Genomic DNA, 18865 nt, shown 5'->3' on the forward strand with positions numbered 1-18865 from the left:
GAGCAGGATGCATACAGTCTACATAAACCAGTATCTACAAAGTTTAAAAGAAACAAGGTTTTTGTGAAGAACATCGATGAACAATGGCAAGCTGATTCAGTCGATATGAGCAACTTGTCAGAGAGTAACGACAATGCGAAATTTATGATCACGTGTATAGATATTTTATCCAAATATGCCTGGGTACGTGTGTTACGAAACAAGACCGGAGTCGAAGTAACTAAAGCTTTTGATTCCATTCTAAATGAAGGTAGGGTCCCCAGAAAACTACAAACTGATCAAGGGAAGGAGTTTTTTAACAAAAATTTTCAAACATTAATGAAAAAACATGACATTATTCACTTTGCTACGGGTACGGGGCAAAAAGCATCGGTGTGTGAAAGGTTCAACAGAACGCTAAAGACCAGGATGTGGAGATATTTTACCGCTTTTACCACGAGAAAATATATCGACATAGTTCAGGATTTGATTCAAGCGTACAATCACAATTACCATTCCAGCATCAAAATGAAACCTGCCGAGGTCAACGAATCCAATTCCTTCAGAGTATTTAAAACCCTCTACGGATTGTTCACACCTAAATTAAAGAAACTAAATTTCAAGTTTAAAGTCGGTGATATCGTTAGAATTTCTCGTTTAAAAAGACAGTTTGAGAAAGGATACGAGCAAAACTTTACGGATGAATATTTTACAATCTCCGAACGGATACCGAGAGATCCCCCAGTGTGTAAATTACGAGACTATGATGGTGAAAAAATTGACGGAACATTTTATGAACCCGAGCTACAAAAGATCATTATCGGTAAGGACAAGACGTTTAAAATTGAGAAAATCTTGTCTGAAAAGACCCGAAACCAGAAAAAAATCTGCCTGGTGAAATGGGTGGGTTGGCCCGATAAATTTAATTTGTGGGTTCCGGTCGAAGACGTAGTTAACATAACAAAAGGATCACCGTGAACAAAACTGAAAACTATACTCATTAAACCATGGAAGAGTGTGGTTTCTTTGTGACCCTTCCAAGCAACGCGTCTTTGGATATTTACCCTAATAATAAGATCTCGCATTACACTACTAAATTCGCCAAACCAATCGATTTGAACGGAATATGGGAAGTATCGCTCGCAGAGGTTCAATATATCCAGAGTTGGTACTCGTTAACGGCGGAAGACAGTATGTGTCATATTATTCAGAGGGATGGAAAGAGAACACTAAACAGTAACTTTAATATCACTCCAGGATATTATAAAAATATCGATGAAGTGGTTAGTGAAATCAACAACAACTTAAAGAAAATGGAGCTCGGAATAGAGCTATTCTATAACCCTATGAAAAATAAAATACGCATCGTATCCCAAAAACATTTTGCGTTCAAAGCTAATGGAAAATTAGCATATATGCTCGGTATGAACCCCGGTGTTCCGATAATGGCCCGAGAACCAGAAGCGCCTAACCCCTCTGATATTCACGCAGGCTTTTATACGATGTATGTATATACAGACGTTATCGAGTATCAACGAGTTGGTGACAGTTTTGCTCCGTTACTGAGATGCGTACATATAACGGGTGAAAACAACAAAGTCGTCACAATTACTTATGATAAGTTGCATTACGTACCTCTCACCAAGAACCACATTACCGATATAGTAATCGAAGTCAAAACGGATCAGAACAAGCCTATACCTTTTAGTTACGGGAAATTTATTGCTAAACTACACTTTAGACCCGCTAAACATTCGTTCCGTGTGTAAAATGATGGATAGGGGCTACGTTCATCCGCAGACCTACGTGGATTATTATGTCCACCAGGCTGGAAATGGTCTTCCTGGGTTTCAAGGCGCCCCCACCATGTATGGGTCGGGGCTAGGAGGACTGTTCAAGGGTCTTTTTAGAATGGCGGTTCCGTTCCTCAAAAGGGGTTTTGCTATTGCAAAGCCTCATTTAAAAACAGCTGCTAAAGGGTTCGTAAGTGACGTATTCAACAACATTATGAGCAAGACACAAGCTCAGAATCAAGACGGATCGGGGCTTGCGTTGATTGCGTGTAAAAAATCTAAAAGGCTCCCAGGGCGTCGACATGTGGTTCCTAATAAAAGACGTAAGGTTACTAAAATCAAGAACAGTGTGAAAAAGACCGAGCAGAGAGGCAACAGGCACCCTTACATCTCTCACAAGAGAAATCGGCTGAACATTTTCTAACATCATGGCGTTCTTACACAGTCTATCCTCAGAGTGTACCAAGACAGAATTGGATATTTTCACATTACCTTTTACCCAAACAAGTATCGAAAAGTACACTTATGTCGAAATACCTCCACTTTCCGCTCTTACGGACAACGGGCCCCTGGAGTTCTACGTGGCTGGAAACGGGGAGGATTACCTCGATTTGAACAACACTTTTTTACATCTGACCTGTAAAATCGTGAACCCCGACGGTTCCAATATAGCTAACGATGCAAAGGTTGGGGTCGTTAACTACCCCGTAGCCTCACTTTTTTCACAAGTGGATGTCATGCTCGGGGATCGTCTTATTTCTCAATCTAGCAGTACATACCCATACCGTGCCACCTTTGAAAGTCTTATCAACTATGGAAAAGATACACTGGAAACACAATTTTGCACCGGGCTATTCTACAAAGACACAGCGGGGCATATGGACGCCACAGACCCGGACGGACGAAACGAAGGCCTCAAAAAAAGGGCCAGTTTCAGTGCTGAAAGCAACACCTTCGACCTGATTGGACACATTCACTCGGATATATTTTTTCAGGATAAACTTTTACTGAACGGGATCGATTTGAGGATTAAAATGGTTCGCAGCAAAGCTGAATTCTGTTTGATGAAGGAAGGAAATGCAAATTTCAATCTGAAAATACTCAACGCTTCTCTTTTTGTGAAGAAAGTAACCGTCTCACCGTCTGTAAAAATCGGTCACGGACAAGCACTTCTCACCGCCACAGCCAAGTATCCGATCGAAAGAGTCTGTTTGAAGACCTTCAGTCTAGCTGCAGGGAGCCGCATTTGTTCACAAGAGAACCTCTTCCTCGGTCCCTTACCTAAAACCATTATCTTCGGGATGGTTGACAACGACGCCTTCAGCGGGTCGTACAATAAAAACCCTTTTAATTTTAAACATTACGATGCAGAGTTTATCGCGCTGTACGTAGATGGTACGCAATATCCCGCAAAGCCGTTTCAGCCTGTTTTTCAGTCCGGTAACGTGGTCCGTGAATTCCATTCTCTAATTTTAGCATCAGGAAAGCAGCTGAAAGATCAGGCACTGTCGATAAACAGAGAAGAGTACCTGAACGGATATACTTTATTCGCTTTCAACATGAATCCCGATGACGATTGTGGGCAACATTTGTCATTAATAAAATCGGGCAATATGCGATTGGAACTCAGATTTCGTCAACCACTTCCGATCACGGTGAATCTAATAGTGTATGCCAGTTTTGACAGCATTCTAGAAATAAACAATCGAAGAAACGTGCTCATCGATTACCAGTAACTCATGGATACCAGAGAACTAACGGAGGTTATGAGAAGTTGTCCTGAAATAGATAAAATATTTCATGGCGTGATGGCCTGTGACGAGCTACCTACAAGTACTCTGAGAAAGTTTCCAGCTTTATTCATCGTAAACACACATCCGAGACACATGCCGGGTGAGCACTGGCTAGCGTTATGCCTTAATGACAAAAACACAGGAGAATTTTTTGACTCGTACGGAAACCCTCCAGACTACGAACTCTTTCCTCGATCGATTCATTATTTTTTGACAAAGAACTGTTGCAAAATAAAATATAACCCTGTACAAGTTCAAAACTTTACGTCTGTTTGCTGCGGGCAACACTGTGTGTTTTTTCTGTGTCACAAAGCTAAAGGTTATTCATTTAACCGTATTATGTCTATGTATAGCAAAGATTTAATTAGAAATGATAACACTGTTGTGTCATTCGTTAAAAAAATGTACCCTAGAGTAAATAAAAAGCATTCAATTACATGTGTACAATGTGTTAACTCTCTAGATATGTTTCATTTGCATATGTAGTGGAATGTTAAATGACGATGCTTCACAAGAAAAATGTTAAACAATAGTTATTTTATTGAAATAAAGGGTAACATAACATAACATAACATGCTTTGTCCCTCGTCCTTTTCAAAAATCAAACCAGTCAGTACGGTTAAAAACGGGGGATTTGAAAACTGGCTCAGAATCGTGGTCTTTGCTTTTAGGTGGGGAAACAAGATGAGAGATATCTTTAGATCTTTTTATGTCAGATATTTTGCGTCGAACACCGCCATTAGGTATTGCTGAAAAGGGTATATTTAGGTTGGCTACTGTCTGTAAGAACTCTTTCCAACCTAAAGGCCTCCGTTCGTCGGATACTCGATGAGGGGCCGTGAGATTTTTAAGCAAATCCACCATGTGAGATCCTTTGATAGTGTTTCCTTTAAAAATAAATTCACCGCTATCGTTCCACGCAGCCCCGGCTTTTAAAAGTTTTTCCATAACGTACGAAGCGTTTCTTTTGTTTCTAGCAGAAATGTTAGCGAGGACCTCTTGCACGATCTCGTCTTTGGGAGGTTCGGTCACCGCTGCTTCCGTTTTGCTTTCCGATATTTTAGGTAGAGACAGGGTAAATTGAGCGGTTTCCTGATCTCCTATTTTAACCAAGTTTAAAAAATTTTGCAGCACAGACGCGTAGAGTTTCGCCTTATCGTATTCGTTCAGATCAGTCCTTGATAAAATACCACGTATTGCATCGTCCAAGTTGTTTTCAACAGTCTTTCTTATGGATTCCTTCTCCGCGGCGATGTTTCTAAGTTTATCGATCTGATGTTGAGGGACTAAATACATTTTCTCAGCAGTCTCCATGTTAATTGTTGCGGGACGCGATTAAGCTGCTTATAAAAGGAATGGCTACACTGAGCAAAGGCAGAAGAAATCCTCTGGATTGATTAATAACTTTCCTTTTTCTTTCAACGGAAGCTCTTTTATCAGCAAATAGTTTTATCCATTTTTTTTGTTTTTTTAAAACCCGATACTGTTTTGTCGTCAGTGGTATGTTTCCCCTGAGCACGTTTAAAGCTAGTTCACATATGCTCAGGATGAGATCTGTGGGTGCATCGCGTAATATATCCTTTCTCCTTCGGGATGGAGACCTGTGTAATGAATTCAGCAACGGTAGGGTTTTTTTCAATTGCTCAGACATTTGTTGTCGATACTTTAAAGTTTTTTCTTCTTCTTCAGAACATACACAACCGGTTTCTCCCCCGGAAACAACCCTGAACGGAGACGAAGTTCTTCTGGCGTTTGTGCTTTCAAGTCAACAAATAAATACCCGTAAGGTCTAGAGACGGCATCGAGAAAGCATTCTAAAAAATACTTGCTGTTACCCGGATACATTTGACGAGCCAGTATGCTGATCTGTAATTTATCTCTAGGGTTTTTAAAAAGAACCATGTAGTTGGTGTTCAGGTTGATTGTTCTGCTAGTCTTGCCTTGAAAAAACAAGTTTTGAACGAGGTAGATGACGCTCAGATTTCTGTGGTGGGTGTATTTTGTAAAAGCCTTTTCTACTTCATCATTTTTACTGAGGGATTCCATCAAGTGATCGATTACCAACAAGTTTTTTTTATTTGGAGGAAATAGTTCATCATCACACAAAGAATCAGGGATTCCTTGAAGAAAATTTATTTTTATTCTGGTCAATAATTCATCGTACAGAGGCTGCCAACACGTATAACACCAGACAATGTTTTCCGGAACAACCGACATTGCCTCTTTACAGTTTTCCAACAACATTTTGATAAAATAAGATTTTCCACTATTACTCGGTCCACATACGATACATGAAAAGGGAAGTTGCATCCTAGCGTCAAAAGCAGTCACGTTCATATTTTCCTTTACAAAACACATCAACAGAAACTATATACACATATATACAAGAATAGTCTTAATAGCCGTAAGGGAGAGTTGTAAAATCAGATAATAAAACACGCTTATCGTACACAACCCTGAACCTTTTCAACTGTGATTTGTTTCTCAAATGAAACCCCTTTTTATCTCTCATGATTTGGTTATGCATGGTTACGAGATGACCTGAATGATCCGGATTTTTCACTCGCTCGTCCACCAGTTCTGTTAGTGATTTCAAATTGACAGTTTCAGAATTGATACAATTTAAAGTAATGCCTTTAGCTTTCATGGTTGTTTTTCCTTTCATGGTTTTGTAACCGTAGGTTTTAGGACCTGCGCTTACAAATTCCACGATTTGATCGCCATCATCTAGTTCGCTGGTAAGACCACCCAAGTAATCGCTTAAGGGTGGCATCCAGTCACCTTCCTTACTTTTAAAAATGACGCTATCTGTGTCTGTGTACAAACAACGCTGATCCAATCGATCCATCAAATTGTACAGCTCAAGCCTAGCGTACGCTGTAGTGAAAATGGCGATGAATACATTAGCGTTTAGCGGTTTAATCAATCTCTCGTCTGCGTAACGCCACTGTACCATCGCCACCTCCTCATTCAAAAAAGAGAACTGACTCACATTATAAATATTGGAGAACATGAACTGTAAAAACTCGGCAGGATCTCGAATTAAGATCGTGTTTGATCTGTCTGGTCTTTGACACATCTTACCCCACAACGAATTTAGTGCGAGTTTAGCCACGGATCTTTTGGCAGGATTAAAAATGATAAATTTCGGATCCAACGTAATCCCTTGGTTCTCCTTATATTTGCGAATGTACTCACGTTTAGATGATTCATCAACGACCCAGGACGGATAACCTGAACTTTCCTGTTTGGTCTTGAGGAACATTTTAATATATCTCGTAAAAAGCTTATCAGACCTTTTAGGAAAGTGCCACACTTCAAACACTTTTAGAATTTTGTAACCTTTTTCGACGGCTTTCTCAATTTCGATAGATGCCCATGTTCCGATAAGAGCTCTCTCCTGAGCCGTATGATCGCAATGTTTTAACTGATGTTCAGCACACGTTCTACATAGAGGAAAGAGGAGTTTGCTTTTTACACGAAATGGTAGAACAGGTGCCCACAGACCCCTAGGTGGTAATACCTTTGCTCTAATGATACCAAAGTAATATTTCAGAGGTTGAAAGTCACGATAAATGATGATAGGGTGATCGATCGGGTATGTCTTTGTCTTATTTACGAATGGGTAAAGCGAGGTAAAGTCGAAATAATCGATTCTCTCACCAGGTTGAGCTACATAATGCAAGTTTAACGCGTTTGTTCGACCGCCGTAAAGAGCATCTCGAGGGTTTAAACGCTTTAAAGTCTTTTAGAAAATTTTGCACGAGATTGTCGTTTTTCTTCATTTCATTCCACTCGTGTTCCCACATCAGAGTGACAGAGTGACAAATTGAGAGTGTCTTGCAAATTCTTAATTCTCTCCATCGATTTTTGACGGATATCTCCGAAGGTTGCGTTTGATTTGGTAAGAGGATGCGGGGTCATTGAGGGAAAACACTTTTCACAGCCGTGATAAAAACACCCAAGAAACTCAAAAACCTTACGGTTTTCCCCTTCCTCACAGTAACCATCTACGTAATAGGTACCGAACCTGACTTCACCTTTGTTCAACGCGTGGCGAATGGGTAGGTTTTGCGTTTTTGAAACATATTCGAAGCATTGTATGGAAGGTGTTGAGAAAGATTTCTGAGTGGTGATGTAATTATCAAGAGGCGGAATAGCTAAAGTGTCTTTACGCAGGAAGTTGGTTCTAAAGATTTTCATGCACACAGATGCGATCGTTATGCATTTAAAGGGATCGACCTTTGTATCCAGAATTTCTTGTCTGAAAGCTATACAACCCTTTCTCAAAATTTCTACATTGTTCACACAGTATTCCGCCATCTCTTTCTTGAAATCAAAGACTTTGTCAGAAACCGTTCTGTACCACTTAAAGAATTCTTCTCTATCCTTAGGCATCATGCCATCTACACCGTAAAACTTAGGGTCAGGATACGGCCCTACGTAATCCTGATGTTCTACGGTGTTCCAGAAATGGGGAAAATAGCCTTTCTTGCTTTCCGAAAAACCCATGGCTTTTGGGATGCTACTCAATTTCATGGGTAAGAACGATAGACTATCAATGTAGGACTGATGAAACGCGGTATCGATGAAACACAAAATTTTACCGCCTTGTGCTATGATTTCAGGTGTGATTCCTTCTTTCACTAAATGGTTTAACAAAAGGTATGAATCGAACCCTCTAGCGTTATGGGCTATAAACTTGTATCCGTGGTATGCATTACACCGAAACTTTTTAAAGAAGGCACTGACGCAATCATCCCCTTCAGCCACCCACTCCTCACCCTTAAAATCAATACAGCATATGAAATTAGCTACATGTGTTCCTGTTTCCTCCCTAGTCTCGAAATCGTAAAACACATAATCCGTATTTTCGCTTTCTTTCCTGGCCCTCTGTATAAAACATCTATGCTCGATATCCTCATCGAGTTTTTGGCCACAGAGTATGCATTTCGAATGGGCACATACGTGATTCTCTCGATTAGAAGGGTTATCCCTTATCACACGTTTACATTTACCGCAGTAGAATCCCGTTTCACACATAGAATATTCGCCTTTGTGCGATTGAATCTTTGCTTTATGCCTCTCGAAACAGTATTGGGAGCTACACAGTCTCTGACACTCTGGACATTTAGTAACATTCTTAGGGTGTTTGTAACAATCGGGGTCGTGACAAACGTTGCAGCTATAAGCGCATTTATGTTTCCATAAAACGTCAAACCCCGAATGGCAGAAATTTTCTAGCGATTTGTTCGGTTTCAAAATCATTTTTTTCATGATTCAAAAGTTGGCTAACACACAAGGCGAAGCACATGTTGTCTCTGTTGTGAAAAATGTATAGATGCTGCATTTTCTTCTGCAGGGTTTCTGTTTTGAATATATGTCCTATTTTCCTTCTATTTCCACCACCCCGAAGTGGTCGGACGATTTGGACGACTATTTCAAGGGTATTATCGGTAAAAATTTCACGTTTACTCTGAATTGCATTTTCGAGCATGGTCAGAAAAGAACCTAAATCGATGACACCATTGTCTAATTGAACGTGTGATGAAACATTGATCGTATCACCTCTAATTTCAACGGTGACTACATCCTTGGCAGAAATTAAATTGTTAGCGATTTCAATCGCGCTGTTTAAAATCTCTAAAACATAATTATAAAAATCTGCAAAGCTGTCAACGTTCGCGATAGAAGAAAAATTCACTCTTCTCCTAATCTCAGTGTTGTTGAATCTTTCCCGATTAATTATTCTAATATTAGGTTCTAATCCATCACCTTCTTGCTCTACTTGGATATCAGGCGAGTTTTCCAATTGAGAATCTCGGGTATCGGGCGAATGTGTGTTTTCCATTTGAGAATCTTGGGTATTAGGTGAGTGTATGTTTTCCATTGGGCGGTTGCGTTCATTATCGTTTTCCGAATTTTGTGCAATATTGCCAGGGTTTTCAATTAAGTTAACAAGACCGTCATTTATCCTCATAAGACTTTGATTAAGTTCGTGTATCATATCATGAGAAGATAACGGACTAGGTTCCTGAGCGTTTTCTGGAGTCGAGACGATATTCTGAACGGGAGATAATGACATATTTTCATTGATTTGATTCACCACGTCTATTAAACATGGATTTATCTGCAAAGATTGTCTTTGTTCGATTAGGCTATTTTGTAGCTCTAACAGACATTGATTTAATTTGAAAAATATGTCGTGCGACGTGACCGGCGTACTTGATACAGTTTGACTGGAATTTCGTCTGGGGTTTTCATTTTGAGTATTGTTCTGTTCTGACGATCTTAAATTTTCATTCAACTGATTGACTGCAGCGATTAGATCAGGGTTTATTTGTACTGAATGATCGTGTTCATTTAGGTTATTATGTAACTCTAACAGACATTGATTTAATTCAGAAAATATGTCATTCGGCGTCACCGTTGTGTTTTATATGACGTAATTTGGACTCTGATTAGGTCTCTCACTAATCACTTGGTGTGACGGTATTAAACTTTCGTTCAGCCTGTTGATCGCTTTGATCGGTTCAGGGGTGTGTGCGAATCATTTGAAAAACTCTGGTTTCCGTCATAAAAGAAACCATGCGATAATGGAGAATTTTCGGTTCTCTTTTTTTTAATCTCCATATCCGAACTGCATTTCAGTCGTTTCTGCACCATATCTATCATACAATTTCCTAATCAACTTTATGCTCACTGAGAGACATCTATTCACATTTTCAAGCGTGCTGTACAGTAAAGGGATAAAATCTGTACCTCGACCAGATTCAAGTGTATAATCAATCTGTCCAAAGTTTTCCAATAAATCAGTCTTTGCTTCGAAGAATTCACGCCACACTGCGCAGATCTGTTGTAGTTCGATATCTTGTTGAATGTCGGTTTCCGAGATGATTTCCTCTTGGTCTTCTATTGCATCACTCGTATCTATAAGTCACAGAACATGTGAAAGAGCTTTTATTTATTTATTTATTGTGCTGTGTAAATAGAAGGTAAATATACTACAACTCACCTGAAATATCTCTGTCGTAATCACTGTTAGACACGTTTCCCTCAAATTCTGAATATGATACAAACAATGTTATATTCACGTATGAAAGACTTTTACAGCATGAAACATTCATAATTTTATGTTATGACTTACGTGTGGAACTCAGATTCAAAAGGTCATGAGTGGTTGTTTCGGGAATCTCATCATCAGAAATAATCACCAAGCTGTCTATTAAACAGTAAAACATACTTTTAATAACTTAACATTCTCATTTTAGATCACTACATAGATCTAAGAGACAAATTTTAATTACCTATACACTAGAATCAGATGAGCTTAACTCGGTCTTGCACTGTAATATAAATGTAATGAATATTTACATTTTAGATAAAGTATCGTACCAGATTACATAATGACCAGATAAGTATGATGATTTTTGTACTCAGAATGATTAGTTCTAAGTTTATATCAATATCATTGCCTACTGGATAATTACATAAACATTGTATTTCAATTTATATTTAACTATTAATTGATTAAAATACAAATTTTTCCCTGCCGAGAAATCCATGGTGTCTGGAAGTAGTGAAGGATAGACTCTGGAAATTCTGTTGAACTTTGCCGATGTTCAAACTTTCGAAGTAGTGAAGAACTGACTCTGGAAATTCGGTCGAACCTTTTCCGATGTTAAAACTTTCGAAGTGCTCGACTTTATAAACAGGTTCGTATGCATTCGAGTGTGTGTGTGTGTGGGGTGTGTTTGTGCTCGGGAATGCATCAGAACGGGGGTTTTACGTTGTTGACCTTTTGACCTAGGCCTGACTCAGAGTACTTCATATTCTACGTGAAAGGAAAAGATCGTGTGTTCCCGGGACCGAGAACTTGAAAAGCAAAACGTTCCTTTTTCTGCATCGAAAAAAAACCCCGGCTGTACATCCGTTTGACATTACCCAATATTGAATCTTTTCATGTTCTAACATTTTTTCTATTCTTTCCAAAAAAGGGTGAGCTTTTTTCGGCGCGTTAGGACAAACATCAGCCATGTTGTAAGATCGCACACGTTGTTCTAAGTACAGAGCATTATAAAACCTAGAGGGATGCTCGACTTTTATAAGCAGGTTCGTATGCATGCGTTTGTCTGTACATGCACGTGTGTGTTTGTGTGTGTGTGTGTGTGTGTGTGTGTGTGTGTGATATTTTTGTTTGGATGTGGGATACACATGGCCGTACCATGTATGGTAACGTTTCTGTCATGAATGGATGTGAACCAGATTTAACATAACTATATATATTTTTATGACCTACCTCAGAGAGTTTCATATTCTATGTGAAAAGAAAGAACATGTGTGTGCAACGTGTGTGGGTGGAAAACACATGGCCGCACCATGTATGGTAACGAATGGATGTGAACCAGATTTAACATAACTATATATATTTTTATGACCTACCACAGAGTGTTAGAAGGACCATGTGTACAACGTGTGTGGGGTGTAAAACACATGGCCGTACCAGTTATGAGAACATATGTGTCTGGAATGCATGGGAACCAGATTTAACATAACTATACATATTTTTATGACCTACCACAGAGTGTTAGAAGGACCATGTGTGCAACGTGTGTGGGGCGGAAAACACATGGCCGTACCAGGTATGGTCACGAATGGATGTGAACCAGATTTAACATAACTATTAATATTTTTATGATCATGACCTTTGATCTAGATATAGAGAGTTAGAATGTGTATCTTTTTGAGCTTTGACCTATACCTGTCAAAACTACGGTTACAATATATACCAATTATTTCTCTCTCACACAATCTGGGAATATTTTTATATATTACAGGTCTAAAAGTTCTAAGTGATTTACACAATGGGCAGTCTGGCAGATGTCTAAAATATTTACAATGCCAAGTTCTTGACGGCTCCACCATTTTTAAATCACTCACAGCAGATATTGATAAAGTAATTATTATAATACAAACAGTCCCACTGGACTCACACCCCACAGTCTGTACAAGATTCAGACATTCAATGAAAAAGCAGAAATATCTCACAAAGTCCTGTTTTACTCATCTCAATCTGAAGATCACACACACACAGTGTTTATTATTTTTTGTCTTTTTTTTCTTTCTTTCTTTCTGTTTTCACACCGAAGCAGGTCTGCCTGCGCAGATAAGAACACACACACACACACACACACACACACACACACACACACACGCACTGAGGCCTTTACTCACACTTGTCTCCAAAACTAATTTTCAGAGCTCATCAAACACACATGTCTCCTTATGTATGGAGTTCATATACACACTTTATTCTAGTAATAGCAGAGTGATATCTTCCTAATGTAAGGCTCCCGGAATGTTGTCCTTCACCCAGGTGGACCTGGTCCTGGAAGGTCTGTCAGGTGCCCCATTTGAGCTCTTAGATTGGATCTACTGTCTCAAGCCGGAGGGCTGATTTATCACCCTTGGCCAGAACTGTGGAAACTGTGGGTCTGGCCCCTGACGGGCCCCAGCTCATAGATTCTATTCTCATGACTGTAGAGACCATGTTAAATGCTAGAGCACCATCCACAAGGAAATTGTATGCACTCAAGTGGCACCTTATTGTCTCGTAGGCTAGACTGATAAAAAAAATGCTTTGTTTTGACAACAGAAACCCTTATAGAATTTGGTAATGGTTTTAATGGGAATTGCATCGGTTTTAATGGAATCTGTAATGGTCCCTTAGGACCTCTAATGGTATGTTATGTCTAGGGGTACCATTAAGGACCAATAGAACACCTTTGAAATTTGGTAAAGGTTTTTAAGGTTTGTAATGGTATTTGTAGTGGAATCCATTAGAATTTCTGTGATGGTTTTCAGCAGAGATGTGTCACTATTTCCGCTGATTAAAACACCTACAGCTGAGGAACTTCGGTGCTCGTCATTAGGCTAGACCAATAAAAATGCTTTGTTTTAACTAATATGGGAAGATTAAAAAAGAGGGCTATATGTGGGAAAAGAAATGACAGGCGAGGTTACACGGGTTAGTAGCTATCTAGCTAGTGGCTTCAAGCAGTCGTCTATTTGCACGTACAGAATGACAAATAATTAACTGCACTGGAAGCTTTCGTAAAAATTAAAAATAACACTCCAGACTGTATACGGTACCATAACGAAGATCAACTGTATGTTGATACGTGAAATTCTGGAGGGAACGTCGGACGGCGTGGCGCGGTGACATAATGACGTGCCGTTAATCCATTTATGTTCTATAACATGTAAAACGGGTACACGAGAGGAGTATTCTAAAAGCGACTCATGTAAACACCTTAATCACATTATTATCTTACTCAGAGTAATATAATTAATAGTCAATAATTAGATTACTGCTGTCCATGTAAACGTAGTGCATGTGTACTGAAGTGCTAACAGTGAAATCTGACTACCAAAACCCCACTATGCAATGAGCCTTCATTAAAAGCACTCACAAAATAAAAACACTACTCACCATCTACACGTGAACTCCCATCCTCACAGAATGGTGAGTTTATTCGAGCATCACATTCTCTTCTCTCCTCTCTTTTCCCCTCCAGGTTAAAGATGGTGGCTATGAGAGCGAAATTTTCCTTCCCAATGTGGAACTGAATTTCCTGGAGATTCCCAACATCCATGTGCTGCGGGAATCTCTGCACAAGCTGAAGGAGGTGGTCTACCCCACCATAGAAGAACTTCACTGGTACTCTGACACAGATGCCACGCACTGGCTGGAGTATGTCAGGGTAAACACACACACACACAAAATATATATATATATATATATATATATATATATATATATATATATATATATATATATATATATATATATATATATATACACACACACACACACATACACGAACCTCATAAGAAATTAGCCTTATAGAATCTGTTTTGCTTCTGTATGGGGTAATACAGTGTAAAATACAGATCATTCACCAAAATTTAATATAAAAATCAGTTACAAAACACATAAAAGTCACAACATGCACTCACCGTGCACTTAAATAGGAACACCTGCTCATTTATACAGTTATCAGCTAATCATGTGGCAGCAGCACAATGCATAAAATCATGCAAATACAGGTCAAGAGTTTCAGTTAAAGTTCACATCAAACATCAGAATGGGGAAGAAATGTGATCTCAGTGACTTTAATCATAGCATAGTTGTTGGAGCCAGATGGGCTGGTTCAAGTATTTCAGAAACTGCTGGGAATTTCATACAGTAGTCTCTAGAATTTTACACAGAATGGTGTCAGAAAAAACCCATAAAAACACTGAGTGAGAGACAGTTCTGTGGGTGGAAACATCTTGTTGATAAGAGAGATCAGAGGAAAGTGACCAGATAGGTCAGAGCTGCCAGGAAGGATATACTGTAGTAACTCATATCATCACTCTTTATAACCGTGGTTAGCAGAAAAGCATCTCAGCATGCACAACACATCAAACCAAACCACAGAGATCACATTTCCCCCCATTCTGATGTTTGATGTGAGCACTGTATGCATTGTGCTGCTGCCATGTGATTGGCTGATTGGATAACTGCATAACTAAGCATTGATATACTTATTACTCAGTCATTGTTTGAACAGGTATGCATGTAGAGAGCAGCAATGTCTAGCCTTATTTAAACAGCATGTCCTCTCCTAATCGAAGACATTTCACAAAACAGGAAACAGAAGAACATAAGAACACAGAGCATCTGTTTTGTTTTGTAGTTAGATATTATGCCCTGAACATACATTGTGAATAATTATTACATTTTAATTGTTAAGTACTTATTTAATTCATTAATATCTACATGTTGTTCTAGACAACTATTTGTGATACCTTGTTTGTGAACCCTTGTGTGTTGTGTTTTACTCACAGTGAAGTGATGGTTGTTTGACCTGTGTGTGTGTGTGTGTGTGTGTGTGTAGCTGTTATTAGCAGGTGCAGTGCGTATAGCAGTTAATGGTATAGCAGATAAGGTTGAATGTAGTAAGAGCTCGATGGTGGTGCACTGCAGTGACGGCTGGGACCGTACGGCTCAGCTCACCTCTCTGGCCAAGCTGATGCTGGACTCGCACTACCGCACACTCAGGGACTTCCAGGTACTGATCGAGAAGGAGTGGATCAGCTTCGGACACAAGCTGGTCTCGGTGAGTATGAGCAGTGAGGGTGTGGTTGTGTGTGGGCGTGTGAACGCATGTATATTTAACCCCATCTTTCTCTCTCTGTTTCTCAGCGTGTCTGCCTTGGAGATGAGAATCACGCCAACTCGGAACGATCCCCTCTCTTTGTGCAGTTCATCGACTGTGTGTGGCAGATGATGAGACAGGTCAGCTACTGATGCTTTACACCACAACACTGTTGAATTCTCCAATCTGATTGGTCAGAAGGCGTTGGAGACATTTCTGGAACAGCAAGATTCTGATTCCAGCTGCAAGGGAAATTACAGCTTTATAGTGATGTGCTCGTTCTCGTTTCTATAGCAACAGCTCATTCACAGGGTCTAGTATGGCGTATGCAATACATAGTCTAAGCGTAATCGTAAACATATTATAAACATGTCACTTAAAGAAAAAGACGTATGATCATTGTGATCTAGTTAAGATTTATAAGTTATCTATTTATGCAAGTTTTATGGAAGTATTCTCCAGTGTCACGGCAGAGAGGACATTGCACTTTCCAGTTTCTCAGTAACATTGCAAGTCTTATTAATTTCAAGAGTTAGGGGGAAAAAAAGAGAGGTTTGTGAGGAAACTATTGTTTTATTTTAAAGTAAGAGATCATAATGAGAACAAACTCTCTTTTCCAGGACATTCCACGGGGCTCCAGATGGTGACTAAAATGGTCGCTATGCGACCAACTTTTTAATTTTGCGACCATGTTTTTTCTGCCAGTCGCCAGTGGCCACCGTTACCCTCAAACAAAATTAAAAAACGAATTAAATAGAAATGACCATACATCATCTTGTGTTAGGCTACTGAACTCACATCCCCTCTTGCGCATGCGTGTACCTGCCCCAGCGCCTGCACTCCTGTATGGTTTCCATAGATGAACAGAAACAGGTTTAATGTCACGTTTATCAGGTTAAAAAGTTGGAAGTGAACTTTATTAAAGGTGTTTAATTTAGTTTGATGTGGTTTAGTTCGTTGGAATTTGACTGTATCTGTTATATGTAGGCTAGCTAACTGCATAGTTAACTAACTTTAGCCAGCTGAGAAGAAAAATATCAGAGTTTTCCTCATTCCCTGCCTGTCCAAACCCTGCCTCCTCTACATCAGATGCCAACGATGTTGAGACCAACTCGACCAGTGAAAGTTCTCAAGTGACATTTGAGTCATGCCAGCCCGTTTCAATCGGTGTGCAATCTTTTACAGATGATGACAGCCAAGCGCAGCGAGTTGAGTCTTCTCTCGTCTCTGCAGCTCTCATCCCGACAAGACAGTTTAAATCAGCTTGGCTACAAGAGTTCGCCTGGTTACGTTATGACAAAGGGAAAATGTACTGCACCTTTTGTGCTAAAGCAGGACAAGATATTGCTGGTAAAACAGAGTTCATTACCAGTTCGAGTCATTTTAAAAAAGAAACCGTGAAGAAGCATGGAGACAATAAAAAACATAAGAACGCCAGGGATTGTGTCGTTGCTAGGTCTGCCCCTCGTGCCACCCCAATCGTGAAAGCAGTGCAACGTGCTAGTGATAACGTAACTGAAAAAGAGATGAGGGAATTGAAAATAAAATTCAATGCAGCCTACATGACTCTGAGCCTGAATAAGCAGGAAACAACTAATTGTACATAGTAGAATAAGAAAGTGAAAAAAATAATCAAATGATTGGACATTTAAGTATTTACGGTAATATGATTCAATATGATGTACTGAACATTACACATATTGTGTATGTAAAGAATACATGGTGTAAACTATGGGAGGCAGAGTAAACAAAGGCAGACAGTACAGAGGGGAAAGAAAAGGCAGTGTGAGGTAGCCATTTAACAATATCATCATATGTCATATGACAACACTATATTTTGGCTCCTGAAAATTTGATTTGGCGCCAAAATATTTTGGGTTTAGGAGCCAACGGCTCCTAGATTATTTTTTTTTGCCTGGAGCCCTGTTACAAATTGTTCTTTGGCTATGCCCCATGTTTGTGCAATGCCTCAGACCGGTTTTTCCTCTTTTCGCAGCTTCAAAATGGCTTGCTTTTCTCCCATAGACAGCTCTCTGGTCCTCATGTCAGTTTATTCTTTTTAACAACAAATGCTGTCTCCACAGGTGAAACCCAGGGCTCAAACCAAGAGAAGACATTCAGAGCTATTCATTCTTTAAAGTCCATTTAACAAGGTACACCGGGGCAGCGAGAAAAACCCATCAGTCACTCGTTCCAGTATTTTTGAACAGTTAATGAATAGGGTGGCTTCAAAAAAAGCTGCCATGTTTTAATCGGTTTAACACATCTAGATGTAAATATGAGGAAATGAAAGCTGAAATTCTGATCTATGGTCTCATATTCGTCTTTTATCTCAAACCCAAATGTCACTGTATAGCAAAAGCAGTAGAATTGGCCTTGATGTTCCAATACTTTTATAAGAAATAAATATAATTTCCGTACTGAACAAAAGACTGATTATCTGTTCAGGCACTATTGTGCAGATCCACATTTAAGCATCTTACTATACACTGTTAAACCCAGTGTTTGTGTTCTTTTTTCAGTTTCCTTCTGCTTCTGAGTTCAAAGAGCTTTTTCTCATCCCCATCCTGGATCGCCCCTACAGCTGCCTGTTTGGTACATTCCTCTACAGCAGTGAGCAGGAGAGAATGGAAAAGGTACGCTCCACATTTCTCCACTAATGGGCGGAGGCTTTCCAGCCTGTCTGATTTTTCTGAATGGAAATGAATTTGTCTAAGTGTCTTATGACCTCTCTCTCTCTCTCCTCTTTGTTTTTAGGAAGTACAGGGTAAAATGGTCACTGCGGTCCTACATTAAGTCAGCCGGAGGACTTCACTAACCCGTTCTATGTGGACTGTAAAAACCAGGTGCTGTATCCACTGGCCAGTCTCACACATCTGGAGCTCTGGGTGGGTTATTATGTGCGCTGGAACCCACGCATGAGACCTCAGGTGCTTATACTGCAAACCACACTCTATGAAATTATGGGGAAATGCTCAAAAATAGTGCTTCCAATATATACCAAAATACCCAGTTACTTGTATAACTGAACAGTGTCACTTCAGACACATGATGAATGTCCCTTTTATTTCTAGATGTTTTGGGGTTTTAACACCAA

General features: G+C 39.6%; 1 pseudogene; it reads left to right on the top strand.

The window, feature by feature from the left end:
• Positions 1-12923: 12923 nt before the first annotated feature.
• LOC128631202 (myotubularin-related protein 1-like) lies at positions 12924-18811 on the top strand (annotated as a pseudogene).
• Positions 18812-18865: the final 54 nt, after the last annotated feature.

The sequence above is a fragment of the Ictalurus punctatus genome, unplaced genomic scaffold (genome assembly GCF_001660625.3).
Source record: "Ictalurus punctatus breed USDA103 unplaced genomic scaffold, Coco_2.0 tig00006613, whole genome shotgun sequence".
NCBI classification, from domain to species: Eukaryota; Metazoa; Chordata; class Actinopteri; order Siluriformes; family Ictaluridae; genus Ictalurus; species Ictalurus punctatus.